The 22,900-nt window shown below is 38.6% G+C and overlaps 1 protein-coding gene and 1 long non-coding RNA gene across 7 annotated transcripts in view; both read right to left on the reverse strand.

The window, feature by feature from the left end:
- The window catches only part of CADM1 (cell adhesion molecule 1), a 333,594-nt gene that overhangs the window by 268,412 nt on the left and 42,282 nt on the right, over positions 1 to 22,900 (reverse strand). The window lies entirely within an intron of this gene.
- LOC134736096 (uncharacterized) lies at positions 805 to 18,386 on the reverse strand. The gene is made up of 2 exons (XR_010119792.1): positions 15,168 to 18,386; positions 805 to 12,540 (listed from the first exon to the last, which is right to left on the reverse strand). It is a non-coding gene; the product is annotated as an uncharacterized lncRNA (long non-coding RNA).

Genomic DNA, 22,900 nt, shown 5'->3' on the forward strand with positions numbered 1-22,900 from the left:
AGAAAGTACAGCAAACATTTATCCAGGATTTGCCAGGGCAGGCTTGATTTCAAATATTCTACCCGTTTATACTCATAAATTACTTACATGTCCCAGAAATTCATATATTTTAATGTCCAAACTATATCTTTAAAATTTCCATCCACAAATGGTCTTGGCAAAAAATTAGTTGGCATAATCATCTCATTTTTTGGCATTATCTTTTGTGCTCTAATTTTGGCTCAGAATACATAATCACTGTATGGCTATGCTAAACAGCAAACATTTCATCTCCTGACAGAGGCTTTCCCTATCCTTACTTACCACACATGATAAACTGTAATTGTTTCATTGCCTGTATTCCCACTCAATGCTAAGCTCTTGAACAGGGATCCTATCTGTCTTGTGAACCATTATTTCCCAATATCCAGCATTGTGCATAGCACATGATAGGTGGTCAATAAATACTTCCTGAAATATTGAATGAGGAAATGAATCAAATTCAAAGAAAGAAATTATAACCTGGAGTTTACCAGATAGATCTCAAAGTCATTAAACAAATGCAATAAGATGCTTTACTACTTCAGAGATAAGAACTGCTCTTCCTCATATGTAAGTATTCATGTATTAAGTACACACAGACAGCTAAGGGGAGTTTGGAGGAAACACCACTGAATCCACAGAGGGAGGCATTAGATTCAACAGGACCCACAGGCCACTATTTGAATAATCACCCAACTCATCCTTGTTCTTGACATTTTCCTTCTGAGTATCTGAGAAAACTGTAGATAATCGGTCACCCTTTGGCTTTCATTCATTTTTAGCTTTATTTTTTTTAAGATAGGGTCTCACTCTGTTGCCCACGCTAGCGTACACTGGCATGAACATGAGTCACTGCAGCCTCAACCTCCTGGGCTCAAGCGATCCTCCCGCCTTGGCCTCCAGTGTAGCTAGGACCACAGGTGCACATCACCACACCTAACTAATTTTTTTTAATTGTGTGTGGAGACAGGACCTCATTATGTCTCCCAGGCTGGTCCCAAACTCCTCGGTTCAGATGATCCTACCACCTCTTCTTCAAGTACAGGAACCTATGTCAAGTTTAGTTCAAGATTTTATCAATCACTGATTTTAGCAATATGGACATGGGTCTTTTTTTCTTCTAAAAAAAAAAAAAAAAGTAAAACTAACGACGAGGGCCAAAGGAGTGAAGTCCTGCCCGCTCATGCTTGTGCCTGTAGGCTTAGAAATCTTATACATGCTGGCTGAGGGCTTCTCCCATTCCATGAAAAGGGTGGGGTGTGTTGTATCTCACAGAAATGGTGGGACACACCAAAGAAAATGATGACTCAATAGCCTTGAAGGTTTAACCATTCAAATACAAAATGTGTAAAGCTTGCAGAGATATTGAATATAAGACAAACACAGATTTCAAAAACAAAAAACCAGAATGCTGTTTCACCTCTACCCAAGACATTTAATAATAATTGTAACTCCTATGTGGAACTGCAAAAACACTGAAGAAAAGATTAAGCTCACTGCTTGGAAACAGTAGGTGATTTTCTATCATGATATAAAGATATGTTGAGGGATTTTTGTGTGAGAAATTTATCACTATGCTATTAAATTTGTGAACATGATCAAACTTTATAGAAAATGAGCAAGGTACTGACTTATTCACGCCAATCACTTGGATGCTACAGGCTAATATCCAGATAGAAATGTGGACTCTGAAATCAATGAGAAGTTGTTCTAGGACACCTCTAGCCCCTTCCGTTATTTTACAATTCCCCAAACCCTGCATCAGGCAACTCTGACAGCCCTGAAAGTTTCAACTGATCTTAAGTTCAATGGTCAATGTGTAATCAGGCATCCTAACAGCTATACCTATAGGAAAAACAAACAAGCTAAAACAAACAAACAAACAAAAACCCATGATAGTTCTATTTTAAGCTGACGAGAACAATACACATTCAATAATGTATATTATTGAGGACTGGGCATTGTACTAGGCACCCAAAATTCTATGATGCATTATGATCTGATCCCTACCTTCACAGAATTCAGTTCAGCATGGAGCCAAGTGAACACCAAGGAAATGTAATATGATATATAAAAAGTACAAGAAGATAAAAGGCATGTGCTAAGTTGTGGGAGAGAGGGCCAGGTTGAGTCAAGGACATGCACAGTCAACGATGTCACACTAGATGGATGGTAACAAACAAGGATTAGACCCTGGGAAGCAAGGCAAGGGACCAATGAGTGAACATCACAAGGAATAAGAAACACAATCATAATATGTGAAAAAGCATTCTAATATTACAGCTACCCAAAATGAAAGGGCTCACTCTAAAGCTTTGGGATGTTGTACTATACTGAGTTCAACCCCTAAGGTCCCTTCTAACTCTGCAATTCTATGACTGACCAGTCCCAAATCCCAACACTCCACCCCAACAAAATGGCACGAGAGAATTTCTCATTTATATCACAAGCAAATAGACAGAAAAGTAGATACCTACCACAAAGAATGATTTATGACAGATCAGCAATTACGTGTGTTTATTTGAGTCTTCTACTCCTATCACTCCTGGGAAAGAAACTAGGAAAACCATTTGCAAACTGCTAGGGTTTTTTGCTGTTTGCCAAGCTACACTATATATTAATATTCCCAATAAAGAGCTTGACTAAAAGTAACTCTTGATATTATAACAACTCTTACAAAAGGTTATTTGCTTCTTCTGAAACAGGAGTCTACAGTCATTAATAAGGATAAGAGCAGCTGTTTAGTCCACCACCCCTGAGGACAAGATACATGATTTAACACCTTTTACTTAACAAGGTTGCCAGCCAAAAGAATCCTTTCATCAGCATGTTTATAAGCTTACTTGCATATTCTAATGGTAACAGTACCAGATGACAGTTTTATAAGTAGATACAAGAGGGTATCATTTCTCCTCTAAGCATATGCCAAGGCATACATCTGAAGAAAATGTTGCCTTATTGTTTATAATGTACTTCAGTACCTCTTTTATTGAAAATTAAGTTTATTCTGAAGCTAAAGTCGAGTAGATACAAATATTCTTAGGCTGGGAGCCAAAGGCTCCTGTGAATTACTAATTAGGTGAATGAAGGGGAAAGGATTTGAACACCAAGGGGAAAAAAGAAAATCTGTACGTAGATCTACACAGCTAATAGACCTCATCCATTAACCAGCTTCTCCAAAACCAAAACAACCGATCTTCTGACCATCATTCTCACCACCACTCTCTATATTAATTATGCATCAAAAATAAATCAGCGACATTTTTTGATAATAAAAGTAATGGCAGATTGTACAATCTGAGCAGAAACACCCAAAGCTATGTAGCTTGGGGAGAAAAAAGGGTTTGGAACCCAGAAGTCAACGGTTCCAATCACAGCATTGCCTCTCTCTGGAGTTCTTAATATCATTAGTAACATTTGATCTCAATTTCTCCCACCTGGAAAATTCAAAGGCTACCCACTGCATGTAAAATTTTTCTATATGGAATAAATAAAACCACACACATAATTGTAAAGGGTTTTAGCGTCCTCAGAAGAGACTAGATTTCAATATTGTTAAATAATTTTTAATTACAAATAGTCCCAAAAGGAAATTAAAAAAAGCATTGAATCAGTCATTCAAAAAACATTTTTTGCATACCCAGTATGTGCCAAGCAGTCTGCTAAGTTTGTGGATGCAAAGATAACTCAGCCAAATAGAAAGGTATCCACAGTACCAAGATTTCAAATTACTGGGGAACATGAAGATGAAGTCTAGCAAATTACAACGTGACCTATTAGAAGAATGGACAAATGCTATGGGAGCACGCCTTTTGGGGATACCCAACTTTTTCAGTATCACTTTAAGGCAAGAGACAAAAGGTGGTTGGTTGGGTCTTTTTGTGTGTCCTATATTTCTAATAAATCACATTCTGAAATCCAAATTAACGTAGTCTGTAATCAATGTTAGGACCACTAATATAACTTCAGTTGGAATTAAAGAAATATGGCTCCATGCAATTCTAGTAATCAAAAAAAATAAATAAATAAAAGAAGAAAATGAGTATAGCTTCCAGAGAAAACCAAAGTAAATCCCAACCAACACTCAGCGATAAAAAGAAAAAAGGAATTCATTTGGAAAAATGCATTCCAGAAGAAATCAGTAAAGAGTTAATAAAGCCTTCTGCAAACTTAAGAGAAAAATATCTCTATAAAAATGTACATGTAATAAGGCTACAGATCATTGGTTAGCTGCCAGAAAAATGATGGAATATGGTATAGTTTACTTATTTCTTTTTAATGGCTCCAACATTCCACCTGAGAAATTGGTCCTGGAGCTGTATAATTGGGGATAAAAATTAAATGACAGTTTCCATTTGTCATGATGAAAGCTGATCACTTATGTTTTTTCATTTATCCACACTGACTAAAGTGGTTCCTAATGTCTACCAAGCCAATCTTTTTCCGAACAGTGAAAATAATGTTGTTACTAAACTAAAGGGAGAAATGGAATCATCTGTTGGCATCTGAACATGCACTTCATTCAGGTTCCATAGTTCTCTGTTCTCTGTGTCCACACGACTGGAGGTAGGGGCTAGAGGACAACTTCTGGGAAGTCATTAATGAAATCTGAGACTAGGCCATTGGTCCCATTTTCTTATTTACAAATATTGTGAAATTAAATCGCTAATTTTTCACATTACTAGTAGAAAATCAATTCGCCTCTCTTCCTCATGTTTAAAAGTCAGCTTAAATAGCAAAGGTCAGTAAGCAGATTAGAAACACTAGAGGGAGAAATCAACCATAGCTTCTATGTAAGGAAGATGGGATGTAAAAAGATAAAGTTTGTTGTTGCTGTGACATATTTGCAGAGGGCAGGCATGTGGAGGGGTGAGGAGAGGCTATGCGTGAAGCACAGTAGGGGACTAATGACTATAACATAGTGACGAACACAATTTTAATCTCAAAACATAAAAAATAAGTGTTTGGCTTTTGCTCATCCTGATCTCAGAACTTATTTGGAAGGGGGAAAGCAATTCTCAAAAATGTATTTAAATGACTAAAAATAGATTTATGTCAACCTGTCTTGAAGTATATGCCTTCCCTTTCATTCTAGACTCAGGCTGATTTGGGTTTGACCGGTTTTCATCAATAACCTCTATTTAGTAAAATGTCTCAAAACTAGAGCTGAACTAAGCAATATAACATACATAGCAGTGATAAGCACTCAGCTTGGGGACAAACCACTACTTCCCCACTTACAGCTCAGGACCGTGGGCCAGTTACTTAACTGGCTGGTGCCTCAGTTTCTTATATAGACAATAGAGGTAATGAGAAGGCTATGAATATTAAAGAAATTAGTAGGTATAAACTGCCTGGAATAATAACTAGCACATAGTAAATCCATAATAATGTTATACTATCACTATTATACCATGCAATCATGGTTTAAAAAAAAAATCAAAGAACTGTGTAGTTTGAAAATTACTAACAAGAAATTTAAGGGGCCAGGCTCAGTGGCTCAGGCCTGTAATTCCAGCACTTTGGGAGGCTGAGGCGGATGGATTACCTGAGGCCAGGAGTTTGAGACAGCCTGGTCAACATGGCAACACCCTGTCTCTACAAAAAATTTAACAATTAGCTGGGCATGGTAGTGTGCACCTGTAGTCCCAGCTACTCGGGAGGCTGAGGTAGAAGAATCACCTGAGAACAGGAAGGCCAAGGCTGCAGTGAGCCAAGATTGTATCACTGCACTCCGGCCTGGGTGATCAAGTGAGACCTGTCAAAAAAGAAAAAACAAGAGAGAGAGAGAGAGGTAATACAATTATAACAATGTACTGCTTTAAGACAGAAGAATATATGCAATCCAAACTTATCAAATAAACTCCAGGGTGATTATTTACATAAAAAGTATTTACTTTATAAAGATTCAACTTGGAAAGGACTTTCCTTCAGTTCAAAAGGGTGATATTACTAAGTGCCTGTTAGATATCTAGTACTATCAGTAATTTAAGGATGACTAAGACAGAGTCCCTGCCTTCAAGGAGCTTCCAATTTCATGGGGAATAATAATATCTATCATTTATAGAACACCTACTATGTGCCAGCAAGTGTACAAAGTGCTTTACATATTATCATTTTTCTTACTCCTCATCAGAATACAATGGGTCAGGCATTGTTGTTCTCATTTCACAAAGGAAAAGGCTAAGACACAGAAAAAATAAATTACTCACCTAAGGCCTCATAACTACTAAGTTCTGAGGTGTTAAGATTCCAACCCTTTTGGGTCTGAGTCCACAGTCACATTCTCACTAGCACATCACACTACCTTCCATTTATTTGTAATCCAGCAACTACTTGCCAGGGACAGGATCAGCAACTGAAGGCTCACATGTTTGGAATTGCTGCCAAAAGATGTTAAACTAGAAATAGCCACTGAGTGTTTTTAAGATGAGAGGAGCTTTGGAAAGGCCATTCCCCTTTATAGATTAAAGAATGGATAAAAGAACTAAGTCCCAGAGAGGTTAAGTAACTCACCCAAAGTCAAGTGATAAAGGAGTTCTAAAAATTATAGTGTAAATCAGTATGAAAATGACACTTCTTTTACAAAAATTTGAGGTATGAATCTATTACTCAAAAGTGAGATAGGGCCAGGCGCGGTGGCTCACGCCTGTAATCCCAGCACTTTGGGAGGCCGAGGCGGGCGGATCACGAGGTCAGGAGATCGAGACCATCCTGGCTAACACGGTGAAACCCCGTCTCTATTAAAAAAATACAAAAAACTAGCCAGGCAAGGTGGTGGGCACCTGTAGTCCCAGCTACGCAGGAGGCTGAGGCAGGAGAATGGCGTGAACCCCAGGGGGCGGAGCCTGCAGTGAGCCGAGATTGCACCACTGCACTCCAGCCTGGGTGAAAGAGCAAGACTCCTTCTCAAAAAAAAAAAAAAAAAAAAAAGTGAGATAAACCTATGTAGCCTAATAGGACCACTGCTGTTTCGAAAGAGCAAGGCTGTACCCTCAGCCTCGACTAGGAGACAACCAAGGGTTGCATGTCCTGGAGGGGTATCCCTGGGGAGAGAAGCTAGGTTGAGAAAAAGTAACATTTCAAATAAAAAACCAGGATCCATCATCTTCTGCCCCTACCCTCCAGGGAACCCAAGTTGAGACCCTTGGGAGCTGCCAAATGAGCAAACAGGCATGAATCCTGAACTGTAACTAACACAGCTAAGGTACAGGTAGAAAAAAAGAGGTTTCAGGGACTCCACTAAAGTAGATACAAACTATTCCTTTAAGTTTCAGAATCTGATGTATGGTACAAACATAACAGGTACTCACCTGCATAACTCCCCTCATCTGTAGGACCAGCTGGAAGCGAACTAAATAATGAATAAATAGTGATCTCTAGTATAATACCTAGACAAGAACATATGGCACAACCGCCAATTTCTAGACTTGTTAGTATCTGTATTCCAAAAAGGCTGATGGAAAGACACGGGCCTTAGAAAATAGCAAATCTAATTTTGAAATGTGCCTGCCATTTATTAACTATATGACCCTGAACAAGTCACTTAATCTCTCTAAGCTTAAAGAAATCTTTTCACCTGTAAAATGGGATATATAATCCCATTTCACTACTTCTAATCTCTTTAGGATTAAAAAGCAGCAGCATAGACTTCTGTGCCCATCATCAGTTCATTGCCTCTCAGCTTCAAAATCACCCTTTTTGTCTGCTTTGTGAAAATGGATCTGGGCCCTTTAAATGTTTTTCCTTTACCCTCGGACATAAGGTTAATCTTTATCAGTAGATGGCGCTACAGGCATCTGAGCTTCTCTAGCATCCATCTCCAGGTACACACAGAACTGAGCTTCTCTAGCATCCATCTCCAGGTACACACAGATTCCCCAGTGCCTGGATCCTGCAGAGCAGAGCAGCCAGGAGCAAATGGTGGCTGGTAGCTTTGCTGGCACCCTAATCACACAATTTTGTATCAGAGTGTCTCCAAAGAGACACCTTCTCATGAATGGTTTTCCCCAGCATATTAGAGGGTGGAATTCCAGCAAGTTCCACAGCACCACAGCAACTTCTCTGCTACGGTGAGCCATAGCTGTGTCCTCTCCAACACAACCTGGATCTCAGCTTGGGAAAGGTGTTCTTTCTTGGGTGCTCTTTCTTAGCACAGGGTAATGGTTGCTCATTAGATCTGCTATTCCTACATTCTTTACAATTCTCCTTACTTCTTACTAGCAAGTCCCTCATTATTCCAATACCTTGTTACAATTAACGAGTCACAGTAAGCTTTCCCTATTCAAATTACTGTGTGGTTCCTCTCTCTTGATTGCACACAGATTAATAGTTTTCTAGACCAGTGCCTGGCATATAGTATTCCATAAACAGCACATATCATGAGAAGAACTATAAATGATTGAGTGCCTCTCATCCCTATTCTTAAAAGGCAATTGTTTCCCTTTCTCATTCTGTTTTGATTAGAACATGGGCCTATTTTAACTATCAAAATTCCTATATGGTATAAGTAGAATATGAATAAGTTAGGGAAAAGTGTGAATAAGTTAGTCCCAATACTTTCTGCTATAAATCTGATTAGAAAAAAAAGAGGGCTGCCTCAGAATTAACTGTCTCCTTATTCAACACACAGCTTAGAAAATTCTTTCTGCAACTTGCTTGTCTGACCTAAAGACAATGCCACAATGTGTGAAAATGCCAGCTTTTTCTTGCCAAGGATATTCCCAAAATGATCTGAAGAATCAAATTAATATATAAAACATTAAAAAATTAAGTAGTAACCATTTTTCTCATTTTTCAACTCATAAACTGCAACATTTTGAAAAATTTTAGAAAACATAGAACATTTCCCAGCCAAGAATAACCCATGAATGTGTGTTGGGGGCTGGAGGGGGTGGGGTGGGGTGGAGCACCACTCCCAGAAAAAGAAAGAAAAAGAATGGGGTTACTAGCAATATCACAAAGTCAACATGTATTTCCTCCTCTTGCAAATGTACCAGCTTAATTCTTGGGTAAAGGAGTACAAAAATACATTATTCAAGGTATCATGTATTATTGGCACATATTGTGAAATAAAATTACTATAAAAATATAGAAGATCTCAAATGTATTAAGTTTCTACTTCAAATTCTTTATTTCAATCCTCAGGATTATTCTTCCCATGAAAGGAAAGCTATCACCTTAGACACAATCCCATGTCATCTGTATTTTTACTTCTGTCCGAAAGTCTCGCCTAATTACCAATTTAACAAGGAGCAGAGACCAAGAGGGAAAAAATATCTCATCATCTTTTATGCAGGCACCTTGTCCAATTTCAAGAGCTAACCCCCATCTTAAAACACCCCAAAATAGATATTGCAAGCCACCAGCGGACCCCAACATAAAGCAAGGCTCCTCATTAAAAGTTGGAATGGAACCTGCCAGGTATGCCTGCAGGGATGCTCAACAATAGCGGTTTATATTCCATGCCTTTTTCAACCTACATTAAATTACTGACAAAATGGACAGACTACCCAAAACTGTGAGCAATACATTTTGCCAATGAAAATAATGATTGTTCTTGGTATAGCACACATGCTCTCTGCTCAGCTTGTCAGCATTTTCAGCTACAGGACTCAATGGTCTTACCAGACAACCCTTTCCCTGCCAAAACCAATAAGCTACCTTCATTTCTTAAGCCCCCTCGGGGCTTTGAATTACTATCCATTTTGCACTTAAGGTCAGTCCTGTAAAACTGTGTTTTCCCCCTAGAACAGTCATAATCAGAAGCAGCTCCAGCCTAACAACAGCCTACTTAAAACTCAGATGGAGAAAATTCAAGAATATGTAAGCTTCTTGTAATTTTCCCCCGTCAGTTTTTCAAATTTGCATTCTTAAAAGTTGCATCTACCGCTTAAGAAGGCAAGGTACACTTCCCGACAATGCCATCACTGAATGCTTTCGGTGCTTTATACGAAAACATGTATTTCCCTAAGCCAATATCTAACAAAGCAATATTTCAAAACAGCTAAACTTTATAGCTCCAAACATTCTAGAGAGTTCAACAGTCTCATTATATATTACAGTGACATACACACACGCACACACATCCCTTAAGTATGCATTTTGCTAGATTTTATTTTTCATTTTATGCCAGGGAAAACACAATTATGCCGTATCTCTTTATAGGAAATAAAAGCTTTCCAAGAAAAACAAACCTGGTCATTTTTTTTTCATTCATTCATTCCATTCATTCACTCATGGAATAACTCCTCACTCTAAAAAAGCTGCTAAAAACGCTGAATGGAAAAAAAGCTGCTTTCACCCCACCCTATGTCTTTCCATAGAACATGAGAATCAGGCATAGTGATTCTGTTTGACCCAGCAAGTTCAACCACCAAAAATAAGGTCCTTTGCCTTAAGGAGGGGTGTGACAGATGCTAGTTTCAAGAAATAACTTTCAGCCTTCAGTGGAAGATACTGACAAGAGCACCAATCATAAAATACTGGTCCACACAGGCCCATCTTTCTGTTTCCTTCACTTGCATCCAAGTCCAAGTTTCCAGGCCCAGTCACTCCTACTTATCTTTCTATTTCCAGGCCTCCCACAATTTTTAACTTCATTCATAGCCTTTATCCCTAGTTCTAAACTGTGCTTCTATCCTAGTAATATGGTAGGAGGAAACCTGCTAAATGCATCCTTGATGCTGATGTGATCTTTCCAGTTATTGAATGTTTCATTGAATTTTACACTATACAACTTCAAATGCAGAAAGCAGCCAATTCATTTTGTTAACTGTTGTTCAGTATAGATAGCCAGCTCCATAACTATACACTTTGATTTGGTACATGAGAAAACGTATTTTTCATTACATCCCTTATCCTCCTAATGACATTTCCAAACAGGATTTTAAGAACTGTGAAGCAGAAATAAAATTATGCTCAAGTTCCAAATTGATCTCATGGAATGGAAAATGGCTATCATTGCCAGTGAGTATTAACGGGATTCAAAGCTTGCAAGTTTCTAGTTCAGAAACATTTCTCAAATAACGATCATCTTTCAAATGCTCCTTACATTACCAATCACAACAGAAATTCTATAAAAAAACTTAAGGGACTATGGTGAGATCCTTCCCCCACAACCCCAATTCCTTTATCCTGTATACCCAGAGCTCACCATCAGCTTTGGTGTACCTCCTTCCTTTTTAATCATCAATCAAGGCTAACATTTCAGTTATCTGAATTTACACAAAAACCTAAAGGAGCCGTTAAATTGCTTCTGTAAAGCTCATTCTGTGGTGACTTTTAAATAGCTTTAAGAATAATTTGGAAATAAAAATACTGCTGTAGCAAGTTTTATGTCTTCTACACACATATGCTAGAGCAATTTCTTTCTCCCAGAGATAGAAGGGAGGAAAATGTCTAAACTTCATAATAAGCAGCCAATTATAGCCGACTGTCATCTTGGTTGTATTAATTATCTGCTTTGCCTAAGTTATCAAGACCTGAAAGAAGCCTAACAGCCACTTATTTTATATTACGATTAGTTCCACTATGGAAAGGGCTGTAATTTTTTTGAGGGTCTTTCTGCATTGATACAGGTATGTAAGAATTCAGCACAATCCCACGGTTTTACCACGTGTAGCCGTTTGAAGATATCCGTTACAGCCACAAGGCTAATTTCCTCCCTCTTGATTATCCTACATTTGCTGAGGGCTCACAAAGTAGGAGGTCCCAGGTGAAAAAGGATATAGGTAGCGATTTGCACACAAGTCCTAAACTTCAGTAAGTTGTATGAAACAAAAACATTATGACATTATTAAAGTAACAGCAGCAACTATTATCATTCATTCAAATATCCCCTACAGACCACTTAATAGGTATAGTGTAGTCACTGGCTTTAGTTTAAGACATGAGCAATTCCCACAGAGATTCTTCTTGAAGTAGAGATACCATGACCATGGAAATGGGTGAAACACTTTTCCTTGCTAATTTAGGCATAAGAGGAGGTTCCTAACCAGCCTGGGCTTCTTTCCTAACTACAGGGAAACAATCAGAGGAGTCAATGTGTATAAAACACTGGTGGAATTAGGATTACACTCTGGAAACCATCAAAAGCCAGTCCCCTAGAGAGTCCTGGAAAGAGCCAGGAGAGCATCTGGGGCTGGAGGGAAAAAAAAACTTTTTGGAAATTTCCTCAAGGCAAGAATGGAGGACCCAAAGCTGGCTGTAACTTCTGGAAGAGAAACCGAGGGAGAACTATTCAAGGAATGAATATGGATTAACTTACAAGATATGTCCTCCTAGGTCTAGAAGGTACTCCCCATTTGCTTGTTAACTAACTTGACCATGGTAATTTCTTTTTTAAAATTTCTAAGGTTTGGCAGGGGCGGGAGGAGTGGGAATCATCCACAAGGAAGAGCTCACTTACACAAGAAATAAAGCGAAAATCACTGGTTATGACGCCCACTTGTTCAGATGACCCAAGATTTCCTCTGATTATGTGAACGAGACTTTTGTTCCAGTCTCCTAGCCCAGAACCTGTAAAATCCATTGGAATTACAGCTCACCAACTGCACTTTAACCCGGAAACTAGAGGTGAAAGTCAAGTGCTTTATCTACTCAGACAAGCAGCTTCTCCCCAGATCAGAAGCGTTTTAATGAAATGAGACTTAAGTGAATTGTTGACATAGGCATTAAATATTGTCATTTAATATCAACAGTATGTTTGATTTGTACACAGTTATGAAATGTCATTCGGACCAGAGAGTTATATTGAGGTTTACCACATTATAGGGATGGATTTCCAGAGGGAAGTGAGCTGATCTGTCTCAAAATAAAATGTGTTTACATTAACACTTGGGGGAAACAGGCAGCCCTGCAAACATAGATGGAGAGATAAAAATAAGACCAGCACAAAACTCAACTTGGAAGAATAATAGAATAAAATATAATCTCTCGGCTCTGTGCATATGCAATATTTTACTATACTTTTTTTCCACCTTTTAAAAGATAAAGTATAAAGTTTACATTGGTGAGAAATACCACTTCTGGGTAAAATCTATTATACTTTGGTCTCCAAAATAATTTTTAAGGAGAAAGGGTGGGAGTGATTGACATGGGGATGGAAGAAAATACTCAGAAGGTACCATTACTTTCTCGAAAGCAAAGCCAAACCTATAAGCATGTAATGCTTTGCAGTATAAATTTATATAGTTAATTAGATAAATTTTACCTAATTAACCAGGTAGACAAAATTACATTACTAGTTAGTCTAGGTGTGATGGAAACATTCTAGCCTCATAGAAAAGGAATCACTCGACCAGATGCAGTGGCTCATGCCTACAATCCTAGCACTTTGGGAGACTGAGGCAGGCAGACCGCTTGAGCCCAGGGGTATGAGACCAAACTAGGCAACATGATAAAACTCCATCTCTACAAAATTTACAAAAATTAGTCGGGTGTGGTGGTGCATGCCTGTAGTTTCAGCTACTTGGGAGATGGATTGCTTGAGCCTGGAGCTCAAGGCTGCAGTGAGCCAAGATCAAGCCAAGATCAAGGCTGCAGTCCAGCCTGAGTGACGAGTGAGACCCTATACCCCCCTCCTCCCCCCCCCAAAAAAAAGAAAAAAAACAAAAACAAAAAAAAACAAGAAAAGAAAAGAAACAGCAGCACTTATCATGGGCTATGTGCCTTGAACTGTTTTCTCCAGAAGTGGTTATGAGTTAGGCCAAATAACTTACTTGTTGTCGTTGTTTTTGTTTTTGAGACAGAGTCTTGCTCTGTCACCTAGGCTGGAATGCAGTGGCACGATCTCGGCTCACTAAAACCTCCGCCTCCCAGGATCAAGTGATTCTCCTGCCTGGGCCTCCAGAGTAGCTGGAACTACAGGCGTGCCCCAACACACCCAGCTAATTTTTGTATTTTTAGTAGACATGGGGTTTAACCATGTTGGCCAGGCTGGGCTCAAACTCTTGAGCTCAAGTGATCTGCCCACCTCGCCCTCCCAAAACTTACTTTCTTATCACAAATCCAAGTCAAAGAGGTAAAGCCTCATCACGTATTTCCTGCCACACTACAACCTAAAAAATGAAATTTAAACACTGTAATAATTCCTTAGTGTCAAGATTAACTGACTCAGCTAAACAAGCACTGGCACTTTTGGGAATGGATTCACTTATAAGATATATCCTTCTAGGTCTAGAAGGTTCTCCATTTGCTTTATACCTTATCATTTGACATGAGAATAGAGATGAAAGAGAAGTTCATTCATTGGTCATTTTTTCTAAAATGTTCTTTAAAAAAAAAAAACAAAGCCTTAGGCCTCTTCATGGATTTGGAAGCAAAATTAACAAAGGTCTCTCTTTTGGAGAGTCTAAGTCCAAGCAATTAAAGTTGACTCGAAGGAAAACTTGAAGGAAGCTCTTGCAGCATAAAAAAAAAAAAAAAAAAGTGATGAGATTTTGTTTACAACAGATCTTAATTCTTTATCTTTCACTTGAGGAAGCTGTAAGGTCTTTGGCACTTGGCTAAAAATAGCAGAAGTAAAACAGGTGACAAAGATGAATGGCTCCCAGAGACACAATTCAAAGCAGAGGAATTTAAGAAAAACTTCAGTAGTGCCTGCAAAAGATACTTTCCTGCCAGGTAAATCAAAATGGAAGTAAATTCCTCCTCTTGGGACAGAATCACAATTTGCCAGACAGACATTTCTCTTTCAACATTTCATGTTTACTGTAGGGCTAAATTTTTGAAAATATGTTCATCCTCCAATGAGAACACATGGACACAGGAAGGGGAACATCACACTCCGGGGACTGTTGTGGGGTGGGGGGAAGGGGGAGGGACAGCATTAGGAGATATACCTAATGCTAAATGACGAGTTAACGGGTGCAGCACACTAACATGGCACATGGATACATATGTAACAAATCTGCACATTGTGCACATGTACCCTAAAACTTAAAGTATAATAATTAAAAAAAAGAAAGGCAAAAAAAAAAAAAGAAAAGAAAATATGTTCATCCTCTAAAAAGCTGGTTTTGCTATAGGGTCAAAAGAGTTTCATTGTAACCTCATAAAATGTGAAGATCCTACATCATATCAAGTTCCAAATTCCTTTAAAGCTACTGGCAAAATGACAAACCAAATGGACATAACATACATACCTGCTGTCTCTGACTAAAGGCCAGGATTCTCCCATCCTTGGGCAAGGTCCTATCTTCTCTTGGTGCAGCCAATAAGGCTTTGGTCTTTCCAGGAGTTCATTTTAGGTCAGGCAAACAGGATTCGGTCAAAGATCAATCCTTCAGTCAATTTCATCCTAAAAGATGTACCTCATACAGGAGCTTATATTGTATATCTGTCCATCTATCTTAAGGGACAAGTGTGGCACCTTATCTTCTGGTATTTTAGAAAGAAATCATTTCCCTTTCTCCCCCAGTTTCCTTGCCAGCCCATAAAATAAGAACTTTCACCTTCTTGGAAGTGCTGGAGAGGAAATTTCTAGACCTTCCTTCAATCCATAATGATAGAGTGAATAACTTCTCTAATAGGTGAGACTGGAAAAAGCCTCAAAGGAGTGGCAGTGAACCCTTTCTGGACTCTTTTTCAGATAGATTCTTTTCTTTTTCAGATTCTTGTTATTAACATGGCAAGTCCTTTTTGGATTTCATCAGCTACTAGCTTGAGGTTTCCTTCGTTTCCAACCAATTGCAAAATCAAAACAGAAACTTAAAAGGCCACATAGAAGATGCTTTAAAAATCACATGCAACTCCCACTGAAAAGTTCATGTATTTCTTTGGACATCTTCAGTGAGTTTTGAGAAAAAAAGAAAAAAAAAAAGTGGAGGGTGGTGGCAAGAGTATCTCTAAGAAAAGAGGTACTTCAAAGGCAAAAACAATAATAATATATATATATATAGAGAGAGAGAGAGAGAAATATTGGTCTCTGGTGGAAAATGCTCATATATACCTCTAAATAGTAATGTACTAAGAACTCAAAATGTAGATGAAGCCCCTGGAATGTTCAATGACAATTGTAACTATGGAAAAGATTCCAGTAGAGTCAAGTGTCTTAAGAAATTCTCTGAATATGCCAGGAAAGTCACACATGTTCTGTGGCCAGAGTAGCCAACACACACACCTGATGAGCCTTGTCCCTAACTAAAGAAAACAACTTTAAAATAACTTCCCTACAAAAGACAAAAAGAGACCGTCCCTTCAAAAACTCCTCCTCCTAAGAGGAAAGAACCTGTTAATTTGCTGTGTGGCCAACACGGTGAAGTACTTCACAGATCGCTGGTTCATTAGCATTTCTATCCACAACTTTGTATTCAAAGATCAAGTTGACAGCAGCGTATTGCATGCTCTGCATTCTTATTTGGAAATGCCAATAACTGGCGGGATCCAAAAGCAACTCCAGGGTTCAAGTAAGTTCCATCTGAGAAGTGGAGCCTTTCATGCTGAACATCCTACAACTGGCATAGTGGCACAGTTCTAAAAAGCGAAACAGAATGGAGGTTGATGTCCTGAGGTAGTTCGTTTCTCACCTCAGCACTTACTTTTTAAAATTAATGATGGCAAAAGAGCCATAATCTTAATAGTTCCAGCAAGAATCCAACATGTTTGAATCAACTATAGTAAAACAAACGTGGGCCCTTAAAGATAATACACCCAAAGATGCATTATTGCCATTAAAGGAGATAAACAGTAAGAACTGGGTAGATGAGGCAATTAATTGCATACTTAGCAAATATGAATGTATGTAAAAGTATGTGATTTATCCATTCTGTAAGACATTTTAAAAGATACTGATACAAAAAAAACTGCATATAAAGTAAAATTAGGAGGTAACATTTAGATTCTACATACTTGACGGGGTCAAGGAGGAGAATAACTACACTTTAATTTTTTTTTTAATTACAGTCACAAGTGACATATATACAGAGGCTAAAGTACAACCTCAATTTGATTTTATATAATTTTATCTTAAGTCAGATGAGTTTGAGTAAAAATGTTTAAGTAAGAAGAACATTATAAAAGTCTCATTAAATTATCATTAAAGGCTTAGCACTTGTATATATAGATAAGACATAGGACTAGTTGAATGTTACAGTAGAAAGAGCACTGCATAGGAAATGCAAGAACCTGGATGTTAATCCTGGCTCTTCCACTAGCTGTGTGATTTTGGGTAAATCGCTAAAATCCCTTATAAAATAGAGACAATAATCCCTGTCTGCCACATAGGTTTGCAAGGATCAAGTGAAATAATGTATGTCATGTGTATTATAAACCTCGAAAACACCATATCAATGTAGTATTTCCAATTATATTAATGTTAAGATTAGGGACACTGGAACATTAACAGGTTCCCAAATAACCAAGCACTTTCTTGATTTCAAACCTACCGCTGATCATGCTGTTCCCTCTGCTTAAAATGCTTTGCCACTGCCAGACTATCAGCTCAGTAAGGACAGGAACCTCTGTCTTATCCACCTGTAAAGTCCTGATTGTTAACATAGTACCCAGTGCAGACTTCATAGTTACCACATATTGAGTGCCTACTAATTGCCAGGTACTATATATTAAGGGCTTCTACATATATTTCCTTAATCTCCTCCACAACCCTAAGAGGTGGCTTACAAAAGAAAAAACTGATCCTCAGAAAGGGTAAATAACTTTGCAATGGTGACAGAGCCACATAAGTGGCAGAGTCAGAATCCAAATCCAGTCTTTCAAATTCCAAAACTGTATTCTTTCCACTCTGCTATTTTCCCCTGCACATTAGAGGTGCTTGATAATTCAAATCTGGTAAAAGTGTGCATTTTAACCATAATATACATAAAAAGACATTATTCAAAGTAAGTATTCGGATACAATTTAAAATTTCAAACTTGACTTTTAAAATCCATGGACTTAGCTGGGGTAAGAACTCCAAGAGATGTCACTGGATTTGCAGATATATGAAAACACAGTTAGCCAGCACAAAACGAGACTGAAAATTCTGAGTGAGGGGTAGGTGAGAAAATCTAGAACCTTTTGTCTTGCCAGCAAATCCTTAAATAATTCAGCTCCCATTTATTTAAATAATTAAGCAATTGCAACTTTATTTAAAGAGCACTGGCCGGGCGCGGTGGCTCACGCTTGTAATCCCAGCACTTTGGGAGGCCGAGGCGGGCGGATCACGAGGTCAGGAGATCGAGACCACGGTGAAACCCTGTCTCTACTAAAAATACAAAAAATTAGCCAGGCGTGGTGGCGGGCGCCTGTAGTCCCAGCTACTCGGAGAGGCTGAGGCAGGAGAATGGCGTGAACCCGGGGGGCGGAGCTTACAGTGAGCCGAGATTGCACCACTGCACTCCAGCCTGGGCGACAGAGCGAGACTCCGCCTCAAGAAAAAAAAAAAAAAAAAAAAAGCACTTACATGAATCTAAATGTCTAGGCTGCCAAGAAAAGTGGAACAGACTTTAAAACCTCCCCCCATACCTCCTTTCTGAGCAGAAAACCAGCCTAAGGAGTTTCAGCCCAATAGGTAATTGTTTTGTAAAATTAAAAGTCACAGAAAATTGGAGTTTAGAATGGGAAAATGTCATCTCAACCATAACACTAATAAAAATGGCTAACGAATAAGTGCATTCTGGCAAGAATATATAAAAACTGCAAAGCCCAATGTGGACAGTATAGAATACAGAAGGAATCCATGTGAGTAAACATCAAATGAGGGATTATCCTTATTTGTGAAGAATCCATTCCAGCAAGAAATTGAACTAGAGACCTTTTGCATCCAAGAGCAGCAGGACTACCTGTGGCGTTTACAGAAAATATTTATGGGTGTACTCTTCTCTTTCCCCTGTGGGTCTCAGCTGTGGAAGCAATAAGCTGATGTTTGGGGGATACTAAAGTCTCTCTCTCTCTCTCTCTCACTCTCTCTCTCTCTCTCCAATTACACTGAGCTCTGATTAATTTTCAAAAGTATAAATGCTTATATGTAGTGAGGAACAACGTAACTATAATTATAAAGGCTTTAAAACAATGAGCTATGCTTTACCAATATGTTCTACAGCAAGCAGCAAAAGTGAAAAGCAACTGAGATCATCACATCACAGCTTTGTTAGGTATGTTATCTTCAAACAAGAAAATGATGTAATCTCTCCAAGGCTCAGTTTCCTCATCAGTAAAATGAGGATAATAGTAGACACTAGAATAGGGGTGAGAATTAGATAAGACAATAAATGTAAAATGTTTACTTAGCAGGGTGCTTGGCAGGCAGTACATATTCCTAAATGTTAGCTGTAATTATTATTATTATTATTATTATTATTACATTGCACCCTGCCCCTATTCCATGCATGCATTTTATGTTGCAAGCTAGACAAAAGTCCCTGGAATCCACTGGAAAGTCCTATATAAGGGGAGGGTGTTTTCCCCCCATCCACATTTAGCATTGATGATCTCATTTCTAGGGGTTCAGTAACCACATACCTCTTCAGGAATACCACTTCTGCAGCTTGTAATCTAATGCATATACCAATAACATCCCACCAGACATAATTTCCATTAACAGGTCCTCTGGAATCAGATAAAAGACTAGCCCAGATATCAAACCAACTGATATTTCCATTTACATATTTCTAAGTTAAGGCATACATCCTCACAAAGATCTAATAGATTTTTTAAATTAATCGAAGCCCTTCAAAGTTAGAACAGAGTAGATACCCCTTTTCGCTTCATCTTTGCGTACAACGCATAGCAAGGCTCCACAATTCGGTTAATCACTCATCATGTAAACAAAGAAACCTCTCGAGAGCCAAAGAGCAACATGTGCATGGATTCATGATGCATAAGGGTTTTTAAAACAGGAACAATGCAATCGATTCACCAGAGAAGAGTACACCGTGCCAATTAAATATGTTGGGTTCCATAATTATAACTGCAGTAATGAATGGAAAGGAGTGTTATTGCTGCACAGTGCACTTCTGTATTCCGGTCAGTGATCAGTCTCTGGTCTGATTCCTTTAGATTTTCCTCTGATTAGATCTTACTGCAGATTACTCTCTACTATCAATGTATTACGTGTATTCTCCCCACCCAACAAAAGGCCTAACTTTCACAAATAACTAAGGCAAAAATATTCCATTCCCTTGATAGAGTTTTATACTTTTTAAACATTGAATTTATAGCTACAATGTCACAATTACATTTTCCAAAGAGAAACGAAAAAGCTATGAATAAATTTTCATTCAGACCTGCCTTTCTCTCAAGAAAAGAAATGTAGAGATCTTCACCCATCCCCTTTGCTTCCGAGAGAGAGAGAGAGAAAGAAAAGAAAGGGAGAAGAAAGAGAAAAAAAGAGACAGAGCACACTCTGAGCAAAGATAAGGGGGCTCTTACTTCCCTGCTGGCAGTCCAGTCTAATGGTGGCATGGACCAGTTGATTCTTTCCACCACTAGTGAACCTGAAGAGACTAAATTGGAAGGATTGAAAAGACTTTCACACACAAAGTTAATTCAAAATGGTTTAGTCACTACTTGCAACCATCTCAGAAATCTGAAGAATTTCATTCTGGACCATATGTGCATATGGTTTTCTCTTATCCTCACACACTTATGCTTCAGCGGGTTCAATAAATTTTAAAAATAAATTACCTCCTACTACTTCACCATAACACTCAGACTTTCTGGCCTTTCCATACTCAGGCCAGACTATTTCTGTGTGTTTATATATAATTTGTTTAACCTTCTATTAAACCCTCTACTGATTTCCCACAAACAGGATTTAAATTTTGGAACTGAAAATGTACTTAGGTGCTTCGGAACCTGCAAAGCAGATCTGAACACCTAGCACCCTTTTTCTCCAGTTGGCAGGTAGACGCACAAAAAAGATTCTGTTTCTAGAGAAAGCCTCCCCACTTTCCAAACCCCCTCTCCTGAGGTTTAGGCTATCGTAAGCTTCTCAATCTTACTTCTGGGCAGCAAATGCCGCTGCACAGCTAGTCTACACAAGGGTTGAAGGACACCGCACACCCACCCTTTTAATTTCAGTTTGCTCTCTAACGCAAACGTTTTCCCTTTGGCCACGGGTATTGGTTCACACAATGTGAACAGCTCTTAAAATCAGTCCCAAAGGCCAGGCTTTTCAGGTGCTAGAAGTATGTCACACAATACAATATTTACAAATAGCCCAAAACAATACAACTCAACTACACACAGCTTTACTAGCTTGACAAAATCCTCTCCCACAAGTAACCAAGGGCTATAGAAATACTTGGGCCAAAAACCATGCATTAACCTTTCACTACTGGATTTACATAATTTTCTCTGAAGATCTCTAAATGCACTGTCACCAGAATTGTTTTAAGTGGCAATAAATAATGGAACTAGAAATGATAATAACAGCCCTAATAATAACAAAGTTATTTACTGAGTAATTAACATGGTCAAGCATCATACTTTCTTTCTCTAATGTACCTCTTATTCTCCCTTTTCTCAGCTCTGGTGACAGTACTGCCATGATTCTGGCCTGGGTCACTGGAAGTAAAAGTAACTTTATACTGCCTATGCACTAGAAAGAAAAAAAAAACAAGCAACCACTTATATCATCTGGACATTGGCTCAATGATTTCCATTTTTCTTTCCTGAAATCCATATACAGCCACAGCCTTGTTCCTTTCAAGTACAGATTAATTTATTTCAGGTTCTGGGCCTATGAACCCATGCTAATTTGCATGGCTAAGTAGAAAGGCTCCAAAAACAATTAGCAAAAGATCTTTAGTAGGAAGAGATCTTCTAAGCCTGCTAACCAACCTGAATTAAAATTTCAGGGTAGGCGTTCATTCATTCAATACAGATTTACTGGGTTCCTACCGCGTACCTGGTACTGTGCAATGAAAATGGAAACACACACACACACACACACACACACACATATTATATAATAAGTATATATATAATAAAGCTCCCACTCTGTCAATATTTGTGGTTTAATACGGTGATTTAAAAATCTAAACATAATTGGATATTACACATCTCACAAAAAATAATAATGTAGTTGAGATAAAGCAAAGGTGGTCAGGGAAGACGTCATCTTCATATAGGAAGGTAAAGGGTAAATAATATCTCAAAGAATGGATATGGGAGGAGATACATGCCGAACAAAATTCTTAAAGGTGAGAAACTGCAAACTGTGGAGAATTGCAAGTTAGGAAAACAGGTGAGCAGCTAACGGGGAATGGTATAGACCACAGCCATGAGGGAATAAGAAACTGACCCTGAGCAAAGCAAAAGGAAGTCCGGATGTAGGCAATGTTTTATTACCAAGGTCAGGAGGATCTGGCAACTACTTGCACATGAAGCATGAAAAGAAGATGATGATGTCTGCAGAGATTTAGGTTCGGGGGCTGCCTAGGTGAACGGCGGTGAGCTATGAAAGGAAAAAGAAATGAACATGGATGAACCTGTTGAGGGACTTCCTTTTTGGTGACGGCCATAGGGGCAGCCTTTTTAATTTTGGGTTTTGTCTTTTGGGTATATTTGTATATTTGCTTGGGAAGTGAGATAGTGAATAGTTGGAGGTAAGCTCTTTTTTAAACAAGGAAGTTTGAGAGGGCAGGGGGACTCCCAGGGGTAGCAGGAACAGCAGGTAGTTGACAATGCAGTTCAGGAATTTAAAAAAAGAAAAAAGTTGGGCTGTAGGGGAAAGCAACACTTGAAGTTGTGAGAGGGATCAAGATCTAGAACACCAAAGAGAACCCATGGAAAAAGGGAAGCAAATAACCGAGGACAAAACACTGGGAAACATTTAGCCGGTAGAGGGAGAAAAAAGACCTAGCCCAAGTGCTGCCAAATAATGCTATCCAAAAAGGTACAGGCAGTGCTGCAGAACAAATGGAGGAATTTTTAA

The sequence above is a fragment of the Symphalangus syndactylus genome, chromosome 3 (assembly GCF_028878055.3).
Source record: "Symphalangus syndactylus isolate Jambi chromosome 3, NHGRI_mSymSyn1-v2.1_pri, whole genome shotgun sequence".
Lineage (NCBI taxonomy): Eukaryota > Metazoa > Chordata > Mammalia > Primates > Hylobatidae > Symphalangus > Symphalangus syndactylus.